The 12,526-nt window shown below is 38.7% G+C and overlaps 1 protein-coding gene across 1 annotated transcript in view; it reads left to right on the top strand.

The window, feature by feature from the left end:
- The first annotated feature begins 5,760 nt into the window (after nt 1-5,760).
- LOC134402240 (heparan sulfate glucosamine 3-O-sulfotransferase 1-like) overlaps nt 5,761-12,526 on the top strand; it is a 38,237-nt gene continuing 31,471 nt past the window's right edge. The window contains exon 1 of the mRNA XM_063131605.1: nt 5,761-5,877. The gene's annotated coding sequence lies outside the window, so the exon portion shown is untranslated. The remainder of the gene's footprint in view (nt 5,878-12,526) is intronic.

Genomic DNA, 12,526 nt, shown 5'->3' with positions numbered 1-12,526 from the left:
GCAATTAAAACTGTCACTGGTAAATTCCCTTAGAGTTTATTTTTTTTATGATTTGTTAATACCATTGTACAGTCACAAGCTAGATGTGTTACGTTGTCATAAATGACCACAATGAGAAGCATTTTTCAGATGAATATTTGCATTTACCCAGCTTTTCAAGATATTTGACTATTTGTCCCACTTTTTAAATAGTTTAATCATTGATTTGAGGCGGGAAGTGACTTTGGTTTTGTTTGGGGCAAAGTTCTGGCCTTTTGCTTGTTTTGGGTTTAGTCTTCATGGATTTATCTATCCAGTAGAATTTTAGGATACTTTTAGGATGCTTTTAGGATTTTTTTTAACAGTGTATACTATGTTTTTAATCAGTATTTTATGTATTTTATACTTGCTGTTGTTCCCCGCCTGGATCCAATTGGAGAGGCGGGTAAGAAATATATATATATATATATATATATATATATATATATATATATTATTATTAATGTTTTCTCTTTTTAAGATAGCCTGGTATAGAGTAATATCTGTTTACTTAAGTGTCTTTATTCTGGCACTTGTAGATAAATAACATCCAAGAGTCAAAGTAACTTTTGAGAAATAATCACAATATATATGCTATTATACTTTTTAAAACCAATCCTGTTGGTATAGAGTAAAGAAATCATCAAATATCATTTTCATGTCACATGATGTTTGAGCAGAAATAACTGGCATCTAAATATTAAAAAAATCAAGTACATCCATATTAAATTGAAAGAACCTGCTTTCTTAAACCTATCTCTTTCAGAAAATAAAATTCAGTTTACAGTTGATTTGAAATTTTTTAATATGACAGCCATGCTCTTGCTTCTTGTAAATCATACCTGCACCAGTTTTTTTGTAATTTGCTTGCATTTGAATTGGTGAGTGGTACATAAGGTAAATAACAAAAGAAACAATCCAAAACCATCACCTTTACCACATTGGTTACTTATAATTTGCTTGTAACCTTTGGTAACATATTGCATTGTTGCAAATTCTGAATATAACTTCTGGCAGTATATTCCTTTAAACTGTAAGATCTCTTTGGGAGCATATGATGAGTGATTGTACCACCCCAGAATTCATGTGGAAGATAATTTCTTTGAAAACACCTTTACCTCAAAATCTCCATGGGTGTAGAAAGTTGATATCAGGGTAAAGCTTTCAATCAGGCATTCTGAAATGTTTCACTTCTGTAAATGGCAAGTGTTGAGGTAATTATAACTGCGTGTACGTTTTGCATTTCAATGCCTTCTGACCACTTGGTTTACATTACCACTCCCAGCATGTGTATATAAATCTATCTTAAAAGTGTGGCTTGCTAATAATTGAAAAAGTGGCAGAAAAAGTTAGTCATGGGGGCATTGAGCAATTACTGAAGGGAACTGACCTGTATCAGAGTCGTTTGGGTTAGTTAAATAGGGTCAGCCACTTCAGTACCATGGAAAGCTCCCAGGGAAAGTTGGCTGCATTTCAATAATGGTCTGAATAACTGAGCTTCTTTTAATAGTAGAGTGGCTGGGGAAGAGGCGGGGTGTCTGCAAGACAGGCACGGCGTCATGTAAGTACTATGCTGCAAAACCGCACACCAGCATGGCGAGAGTGCATTAAATCACTGGTGTGATGGAGCCCTACTCTGATCCAGCGTGCCTCTTCTTATGTTCTTAAACTATTAACCCTTTTTATATATCTATGCTCATTCTACCACAATGGGGAAAATGGCTATAATTCTCCAAGATTTGCCTTTGTGTGTTGAATTTGAAGCAGAAGGAAGTGTAGTCCATGTAGTTACCCAACCAGATTCAGCGTCTTTCTCCCATCCCCAGTTGCTGGGATTGGGGTATGATGGTATTGGCTGTAAAGAGGTTCCCCACACATGACCTGCTTGAAAGATGGCACATTTTACATGCTGTAACAGAGCACTTGAAGTTGGTGAGATCCATTCCATGTGTCTTCTTTTTTTGCAAATAGTTCTTTCCTGGCACTGTTTACGTCTTCTTTGCTGCTAGTACGATCATACATTGTTTTCAATTGCTGCTGTGTCACATCAGAGACTGGCTGGGATAACTCTACAAATATGGCAATTGCTTCAGTGAAAGACTTCCATGTCTCCCAAGCTTCAGCTTTACCATGCCACATGAAGAAAGACACATTGTCGCAACTTGTGAAGCTGTGGAAGAATGGGAGAGCTTGAGTCTTACTACCTAGTGATGTTGCTATCACATGTATTGGGGTGTATATGAACTTCCTTCCTGTGCCAAAACCTACCCATAGTTCTTCCGTTTTCATTTCCTTGAAAAAAGTAATTGCTAATACAACTACATCAGTATCAACTGTGTGTATGAGTATTTTTATGTCCTTTTTGAACAGCTTCAGCAGCATGGAGAATCAACCTTGTATCAGCCTCCTCATAGAAGCTCTGAATTAGTAGTGAATGATCACGGTTGTTCTCTCTGACAATATGGGAGCTATTGGTTGTGATAAGTTCTTTTTCCTGCAGTGGCATCTAGCAGGCACACTGATCTGTGAGCCAGCATACTGAATAGCTGCTGCTTGTCATTGTCATTTTTCAGAAAAGAGTTCCAGTCTTTGGGAATTGGGGTTCAAGGAAGAACGTGATGATGGATTCCTGAACCTCTGCAATCTCCTGTAGCTTTTCAAACTATTAGGTACATATGTGTCAAATACTAAGGGCTCCATCATACTAGTGATTTAATGCACTCTCGCCATGCCTAGTGTGCAGTTTTGCAGTACGGTACTCCCATGATGCCATGCCTGTCTTGCAGACACCCCGCCTCTTCTCCAGCCTTTTCTATCTTTTCCTAGAATGGGGAAAGTCCGGATTATTTTCCCCAAGTGAATTTAATGCACCCTGAAGCCTCCGTGTAGTGCTATACTCTCGCTTTTTCCTTTGTTGGGGTGTGTGTGTGTGTGCTGTAAGAGAGAGCTTGCTGATGAAAGGGGAGGGTGGGGCGGTTTTCCTCCTCCAAGCCTTTCAAACCAAGGGGCTAAGCTGGTGTAACATACTTTTGCTGCTCGAACCCTACCCCCTCCTTGCCCACAGCTCCCTTATTTTTAAAGATAAACAGATGAAACTGAGGACCCTGAGAGCCTTTAAGTAGGGCTTTGGGTATGCTAAGCTTGAATCAGAGCAGTTCATCCCTTGATTTTTTAGGATTTTTTTTTAAATTAAGCCATTGTCCTGATAGTCCACTAATGCAAAATTCCACCTGTTTGCATCTGTGGAGGATTGGTTTTCCTTTACTTTGATAATGTTGGAAAATGTGTAAAATGTGACCTCTGAAAGTTTCAGGCTTGCAACACAAAGTGCAAGATTGGAATGAGGGTGAGATAGTACATCTTGTTGACTTCCCAGACAAATGGGTAGGAATAAAACCTTTATATCTCAACGAGTGTTGCTCCTATGAAAAGATTGTTAATGACTTTTTTGTTACAAATTTTATGCTCTTTAATTTTGTACTGAGACATCTTTTCTGCGAGATTACAAATAATAGTTATTGTGCGAAAACTGGATTTTGGCTGCTGTTTTCCAAGATGGCGTCCATTATGATGATTTCCCAAGATGCCCCTATATCTAGTTTTAATCTACATGGTCATAAATGCCACCATACCAAATTTCACACTTGTATCACAATGTGCACGATTTTTATGCTAAGCCGCTCTACTATAAAGGGCTGTGAGGAAGTCCTGAAGGTGCTCTAAAAGGGCTTGCACATATCCTGCAGGACTCTTGACTTTTTCTCCTTGAACAAACTCCAGAACTATCTTCACTTTTGGAATTTTGGGAAGTTTTAAAAGGTTTGCCATATGTTTTGAATAGAAGTGGGAAGAGGCTGTTGTTCAAATTAAATAAGTGAAAAGCCCCATGTGACTCACCTAGTTAGTCCCGTAGCTATCTGGATTGTGGTCTATGTTGGAAAAAGATCACAAATATCATTTGTTCCTTGGCATTTAAATGGGACTAATTAATGTGTAAGCCACACCTCAATAAAGATTGCAGGATTAGACAGTGCCAATACTTCAGGTCGCTTTTTGAAAACATCCTGGAAAGGGATAGTCATACATGAAGTAAATAGTTTCCAGTCTGACATGGGCAGCTACTTGGAGGGCAGCTCTGGCCTTATTATTGAACTGAAGTATGAAATGCTTTGAAAAGGTTTCCTTGGTAATACTTTGCAGTTAAACTTCACAGATGGAACTGTAGATTCATCTACCAAACACTTATGTTAGCTTCCACAACCCTGTAAGTAACATTTCAAATGGAAGTCACTGAAATAACTTTGGTTTCATTTACTGCAGATAAATAACTGCGCAAATATTGTAATACAAACTTCCAGGAAAAAGCTGCCTTTGATAGCTTTTAAAATCTTTGAACTACTCCCGCTTTTTAGATTTTCTGAACTGTTGGTCTTCGAGGAAAAGCCCAGCCGTGTTCTAGCTCAGCAACAAAGTGATGTAATTTGTGCGTTATGCTCCTAAATGTTTTCTTTTAAGTTCCCACCCACCCAGAAAAGATAGAAACCAGACATTCACTCAAAAGAGCAGAATCTTCTGATGATATATCTGATCCTTTTTCATGATGTGTTCCTTTCTTTCTTTTGAATTGCTGGTACTGAAATTTTCATTCTGAATGGCTATTGCCATGCTTAATTAACAAGCACATCATAAGAAAATCTGCTTTTCCACCTACTGTGACCAGCAGGTATTGACAAGAAAGGCATGTAAACTCTGCAGATGACTACTGGTGTGCTTAAAGCAGCAGAAAAACACGTCCTTTTCAGCATCCCAGAGGTGTTCAGCTTTGTATATTACATGGCAACTTTTTCTGGAGATGCCATTTAGGAGATTGCTGAAATCTATTACTAATTCTCCAGCTGTTTTATAAAAATATCCCATCAACCCCATGTTGTCAGTACTTCAGAATTGCTAGTATTTAAAAAGCAATAATTTCTAGGAAACTCCTAGATGTGTAAAAAGAAACGTCCATTAAACAGCTCTGGGAAAATAATGTGTATTTATAATCTTGCTGTTGTGCAGATGATTTTTCATACATCATGGCTGTACCCTTGAAGCCATCGTTTTCCCATAACAGCGAGATTCTTTCTTGCCTACCTCAGTTGAAATTTTAATTGGCCTACTAAAACTTTCTCATGGGCAGTGGGGAAAACACTTTTTTATATTATAGTAATCCTACTTAGTCTTGATTGGCCACTAAAATGTAATGTGGCCTATATATAAACTTCAGAAAAGGAAGCTCTAAAAGCTTCTTTTAAAAAATACATGTTAAATGAAATAAAATTTTCAAATCAACACAGAAATTGTTTGGATCAACACATTTGGATCTTACTCTGTATTAATATCCTATAGGTTAATATCCCACTGTCCCTTACCATTGGCCATGCTTGTTGGAATAATGGGAGTTGTAGTCCAAAACACCCGGGGGGGGGCTCCAGGTTCTCTACAACTGTTCTACGGCATATTTTAGCATGGTCCTGCTTAGTTCAGGAGATATTGGGCATTAAGACAATGTGCTTTCTGAAATAAAAAGTGCTGAGTTGGGTGTTCACATACTGTCCTAATCACATCACTTGGAGGACTCTTTGCATTTGCTCTCACCCAGGATTCAGTTTGAGCTTAGTGTGTTCACAAGGGCAGAGATTGTTTGGGTGTGTGTTTTTAAAAGGATTTTATGCATTTTTATTTCAGGTTTTATTACACACAAAAAGGAACGTTATTGTATGGGATGATGTTCTGAGTCCCTCCTGTCACAGTACAGTTGCTGGAACAATTGTCCATTATTTCCAAGCATTCTTGACTACTGCTACTATATAAATCCAGGTAAGTGTAGTGTGATCCAGCTTCCTAGCGTCTTTAGAATTTTTTTCATGGAGTCACAATTATTAAAGAGAAAACATTAATAAAAAGCAGATTCAATGTCACATATAATAGTGTACTTATTTGGTACATTCCTTGCCCATCTCAATGGGTGTTATATTGTTGCAGGGAAATTTATTTATTGGTGTCTGCTCTCCCTGCCCCCTTCACCCTAATCTGTTCCAGAAATTGGGGACCCTCCAGACTAGATTGGGGGGGTAGGGGTATGGGGGGGGAGAAAAGGAAGAGGAAGTCCCATTGAGTGAGGAGTGCAAGACCATATGTGTCATGCTGAAGGTGGCACAGCATTTGTAAAGCAGACCCACTGGTAATCTAGGGTTGCTCCACATATTCAGATTAGAATATCTAGGAAAAACTGTCACGCTAACTAAATTTTGAGATGCTTATACTAGCACAATGTAATTTATGTTAACACTAGTATCAACTTGTGATACTTAGACTTATCACAGTCATTAAGACATTAGGTGAAATCCAGTTCTGCCCATCCACTGATGGAATAGCATCTCCATGTGGAATTAAATGCCCTATCTTCTGCAGTCTCCAACATCTACCTGAAATCTGCTCTGGAAGATTGGGGACACTTTGAAGTGATTTTGGAGGGTCATGGGGAGGTAGAGCTGCAAGGTAAAGGAGAGGAAACATCCATTGTTTGAACAGAAGTAGCCCATTGAAACAATTTAATTACATGCTTTTTTATACAAAGGGCCCAACCATCTAATTAGCACACCATAGTTCCAAATGTTATATTGTTCTGTTCTGTTTGTTTGTTTGGGTAAAGTGGTGGTGAGGAATGAAATACATTAAAATAGCATTGGGATGTTAAAAAAAAATATTGGCTGAAATCTAAGCAAGAATTATGCGTGTATACAGAAGGAATCAAATACTTAGATTAAGTTGAATTCAAATGATTCTAAAAGAAACTTTTGTAGACACTGGCCCTTTTACAGTAAATACTTAAAGCAGGGTTGGGGACCCTCTGGCCTGCAAACCAAATTTGGCTCATGAGGCCATCTCATCCAGACTGCGGGGCCTCATGTGACATTCCCCCCTTCCCTGAAGCCCCCACCCCCTTCAGGGAGAAGTGTGAGGAGAGCAAGTGCCGTGGTTCAGTCAGCTTCATTCCTCCCTCTGATTGGAGATGGGGAGGGAGCAAAATTGGCTTCAGACTCAGCCATGGCATCAAGAAGCACTCTTTAAGGCCACAGCTGAGCCTGCTTCACCACTCCCTTGCCTTCTGCAATTGGGGAAGATGTGGAAGAAGCAAAGCCAGCTTTGGCTCCTCCAAGTACTGTCCAAATACTTTTTGGAGTGTAGAGAGAAGCTCAATATAGAAAATGGCAGCGCTGTCTTGATATCACCTGGCCCATTGGAATGGTCCCAGAGGGCAGTCTGTCCTCCTCCCTCCCAGAACCAATCCAATTGCCCACCCCTGACTTAAAGAGTTGCAGATATTGGAGAATCTTGGTTCACCTCATCTCTGACATGTTTATAGAATCAATGAGTGATGAACAGTTTGAAGTGAATTCAAAGCAACAGTTGTGAAAATAGGTATTTAAGAGGGCCAATAGGTATTTAAGAGGGCAAATGGTAATATAGTAACAAGAGAAATACTTCTGGAGTATTTGGCTTATTTATTATACTTTGTCAGATCTATACAGTGTAATTCAGTAGTATTTCTGTGCTTATGAATTCTTGAAATCCTTGAGCAAGCAGATTGATCAGGCTGGTGGGTAAATGGGAAGCATGTACTGGCACTCAAAGCTGATTGTAGCCTGGTGTCATGCTCAGTGTGCATGTGCTATATGTAAGGGGAAAATAGCACTCTGTTATGCCTTTACGAGGACCCCTCATTTATATACCTGTTTTTTAAGTTCAGATTGAGAAATGTTACCATATAGTATTTATTGTTACCAACACAGAACAAATATTTTTCATCTTTGCATGAATTTATTTTGTGTCACTAAGAGTGTGTCTTCACCGTACCACTTTGCTACTCCTTCCTCTTGAATCACCGGAGTATCACTGCTGCAGGGTGGGGGCAGGAAATCCCTATGGCAGCAGGAAGCGGGGCTTTCTGAAAGCCCACTCCCTGCCATTTGCCCATCCTCCCCATGCTTCTGGCAACCTATTAACGTTTGCCATCCACCCCAGAACACTCCCCAACTTGAAGCCAAAGTGAGGTCACACAGTGGAAGGACCATGGTGACCTTGTTTCAAAAAGTCAGGGTAAGTCCCCAACTTTTAAAATTCGCAGCCTTGGGGAAAAGCTTTGCGGTGGCTGCAAGTTGGCAGCTGCATCATAGAACTGACTCAGTGCCATTGCCCAGCCACCACGGGGTAAATAAGGCATATAGACAGCCCCTAAGCCTTCTTCTAGTATGTCAGTTTTGCCATTGTGGTTATGTTCCAGATTTTGGGGAGGGGGGGGAGAACTAGCCAAGATATCCATGGATCAATACTCTTTCTTCAGCAATGTGCTGCCATTAATAAATTAGTTCATTTTTCTATATTGCCCATTTCAACTATCTCTACTGAATAGCAGGACAACAGTTGTTGTTCTGAAATATATGTAAGGACAGTCTCTTGTAATATTTACAGTCTCCTGTAATATTTCCATGAGGTAATATTTGGTTTATGGGTGAGTAAACTAAGCTCCCATTGCAGTTGAGAGACATGTTATATAATTGATCTGTTTTTTTCATTACATTGTTAAGGTTCTGGGTGGATATATTAAAAATTACTTTCCATAATGTTCCTGTGGATTTATTTATTTATTGCATTTATATACCACCCCATAGCCGAAACTCTCTGGATTGTGGTTTAACCTTCTGCCTCTTTGGATTGCTGGTTGGATTTACAGTATTCTGCTTGGTTTTTAGTAATTTTCTTAGTATGGATACCTGCAAACAAATGTAATGATTCCTTTGTTTGCAAATGATGCAAACAACACATTGGCCTGGTTCAGACAACACGCTAAACCATGCTGCTTAACCACAAAATGATTAAGGGCATACCCTTAACCATTTTGTGGTTAAGCAGCATGGTTTAGTGTGTTGTCTGAACCAGGCCAGTATGAACTTGTAGGTATTGGCAACAGCTTATGTAATGGCGTGTGCAGGCAGAATCAAAGTAGTGGATTTGACACAAGCAGTAGATGTTTTGCACTAGCAAACTGGCACCACTGGATGCAACTCATCCTCTGGTAGGTGTATTTCTCTGGGATATTTTCATTTTTGCTGTAGTTTGTCCTTCCTCTTGGGATTGTTGCTTGGGTTTGCAGTTTTGAGTTGTTTCTTAGTAATTTTCGTAGTTTGAGTTCATGCAAACAAATTAAATGATCCATCTTCATTCATTTATTCCTAAGTGTGAATTATGCAACATATCGTTCAAAAATAGTTTCACTTCAGAAACTACTAAATCTGAGATAATTATCTTTAGATCTTTCAGTGCTATTCTTTTGCAGGTAAGAATTCTCTGTAGTAGATAAATGAAGGAACAATCTACAAAGCCCCTCCTTCTGTTAATTAAAAAGTAACAAAAAGTTGAACATCACAAATATGTCATGCATATTATAAGGAATGTTAATCAAGTGATGATGTGTTCAGCAGTGGTGAAGTGTAACAATTTGGAAAGACTTGTAACAGCCTCTTGGTGAATATCTCATACAACTAGCAAGAATACATTTAAACAATTGATATAATTAACTTTTCCTTTTTGCTTACACAAGCAACAGAAAACCAGTTACTGAAATAAGAAAGATCTGTCCATTTGATACAGTGTAGTGTGAATTTGAGGAAAGCTTTAAATTTTAAGTGTTAGTTGGGAAAACAAGGTCACAATAGAAATTTCCCTTCCCTCCTGCAGCCCCATGCATACCGCCCCCCAATCTGCACTGGAGGATCCTTGGTGTCCGTCCTGTTTGCAGAAACCTTCTTATGCATTTTTTAACTTCAGATCACAAAATCTGGAGTTCAAGTTTTGTATCCTTATGCTAATATACATTCAAATTGAGCTACATAAGAAGCATAATACATTGTAGTAAGTAACATTATTGAATGTGTAACATTATGTGTAATAAGAATTGTTGAATGGAAGTGCGAACTACAGAAACAAATTGGAAAATAGGGGCATGATCCATCCCTTCTTTTTGTGCAAGAGGGAATCCCCATAGAGCTCTTGGCAGAATGTGTTGCTACTGTGCCAAGCTCAGAGCAATTCATGGTTTGTTGTGAGCTACTGATAACTTCTATGAGAGCAGCCTGGAAGATGGGGCTTGGAGAGGAATGGGGTCTCTGGAAATCTCTGTGGGAAGTGTAATAAGACCACTTTTGGTCTGATACAGTCATGTGGTTGCTGTTCATCTAGCTTAGCAACAGCATTTCCAGTTAAGGGCCAGCATAGGAAGGGGGGCGGGTAAATACTTATTCACACAGTATTTGAATTCTTTCCTTTACACACAGATCTGCTGGTGCAGGTGGGGATAGATTGTGCCTTATAAACTGTCTTGTACTGCTGTTTTGGTTCTAGTGTTAAAATATGAAATGACTTCAGGAAATAAACCCAGTGGGGTTGTGCACACTGCTGCTGCTGCCTAGATTTTTTAAAAAATCAAGATAGTCATTATCTTAAAATTCTGAACAATTTTTGGCCTATCATTTCAGTTATAGGCTGTTATCTCTTTTTACTTGGATCTTCTTTCATGCCTGGCATCTTAGTGTTGTACATTAAGCTGCTTTTATTGTTGTGGGGCATTTTAATTGTGAACCACTTCGGTTATAAAAAATTCTTTAAAAATACAATCTAAGAGCACAGTTTAAAAGAAAAAAAGTGGTGCTCAGTAAAAGTAGGGAATGAAAGATTATGATGGTATAGTTGGTTCTTTTAAAAAGTTACTGCCCATGACTGAAGTTGTTGTTTTGAACATATTCTCCCCTACCAAGCTTCTCCATAAAATGAAAAAAATAAGTACAGTACCAAAGTGGCAGGTATAGTTGTTGGGGTGGGTAGTAAGTCTCTGCCTAAAGCTGAGGAGCATCTGTCTCCTCATTACAGCTTAATTTCTGTAATCATCAAATAGTTGGTCTATGTTCTTTAAACATTTATAATTATTTAGGAAGAAAATAATTACCTTCAGTCCTTGAAGTGTTTCACATGGGCTGTAGACTCCAGCATGGATGGTGGATTAAAACTATTATTATCTTGAATATTATCAATCAATCAATAAAAATGCTATTGGAGATAGGAATCATTCAGACTTTTCAAAGGGTAACTGCTGTATTTGAAACAGAATTATCTGGTTCCCTACAGTAAATTAATCCAAAAGGAATAGTAAAAATCAAAACAATTTATGCCAGCGTAGTTGCAGGGAGGAAAACCCTCTGGTATCCCTTGAAGGAGCAAATAAGAGGAATATTTAATTCAATAAGCTTAATAATTCTTGGACTGTTCTATTTCTGCAGTGAACCATCTGCAGTGAACCCATTGACACAATTACATGCTAATATATTCAAAAATTCAGTCTGATCTAATTGTTGAGCCTCATCCTGAATACTAAACATATAGCTTTGCTATACTTTGAACTGTATATTAGAAAATTATGTTGATTCTTCTCACTTGACATTTTGTACTTGAATTCAGGCCTTAGCTAGACCTAAGGTTTATCCCGGGATCGTCCCTGCCTGCTCCTGGGATCCCCTGTGCATCATTTACATGAACAGGGATGACCCCGGGACGATCCCAGGATAAACCTTAGGTCTAGCTAAGGCCTTAGATTCCAGAGTACAAAATCCATGCCTTGCATCTATTCTAAATAGTACACAGATGATTCAAGTGCTGCTTTTCCTTGCAGAATACACTGGTGGCAATCTCAGGAAAAGTTTAAGCTCTAGTTAAGTTGGGAATTTTGCTGAGAAGTGGCTATTTAAGCAAATGTAAACCATTTTAAAGTTGACACACAAAGGTGTTAAATGTTATTGGCAGCCCTGCTGTCATGCCTGTTTTGTTTTTGCTTAATAGACAAAGCAGTTTTTTGGACTCTCCAAAGAATGAATTCTGTTTCTATCACTGGCTGTTCAGTTAGATGAAATTAGAAAAAGAATCAACCTGATCAAATCCTGGTTCGTGGGATAGCTTGGTGCTATGGAAGTACATTTCACCTTAAAAATTATAATGGCTTCATCAATTAAGGCCTTAGCTAGACCTAAGGATTATCCCAGGCAAATGGAGGGGTTGTCCCTGCCTGCTCCCGGGATCCCCTGTGTGTCATTTGGATGTACAGGGACAATCCCAGGATATAGGCCTGGTTTAGCCATGGCCTAAGTTATGTAATACACTTTAATTACATAATGAGCATTAAGCAGTTAGTCTGATATATCTTAGTTAGACCCTGAAGGGAAAATGAGCTGCTTTTAAAAGGACAAAATTGGGGGAGGGATTGCTGATTGGAAAGGTGAAATTTCATTTAGAATTTTTTAGGATACATATATGTAGAACATTGAACAGTTTTATAGCAAATGGGCATTATCCAATTTGGGTCTGCTGCTAATATAAATTATGTTGTGCTAGCATAAGCCACCTCTTGCACAACAACAAT

Source organism: Elgaria multicarinata, chromosome 8 (assembly GCF_023053635.1).
Source record: "Elgaria multicarinata webbii isolate HBS135686 ecotype San Diego chromosome 8, rElgMul1.1.pri, whole genome shotgun sequence".
Classification (NCBI taxonomy): domain Eukaryota; kingdom Metazoa; phylum Chordata; class Lepidosauria; order Squamata; family Anguidae; genus Elgaria; species Elgaria multicarinata.
This window is presented reverse-complemented; position numbering and strand designations above follow the sequence as displayed.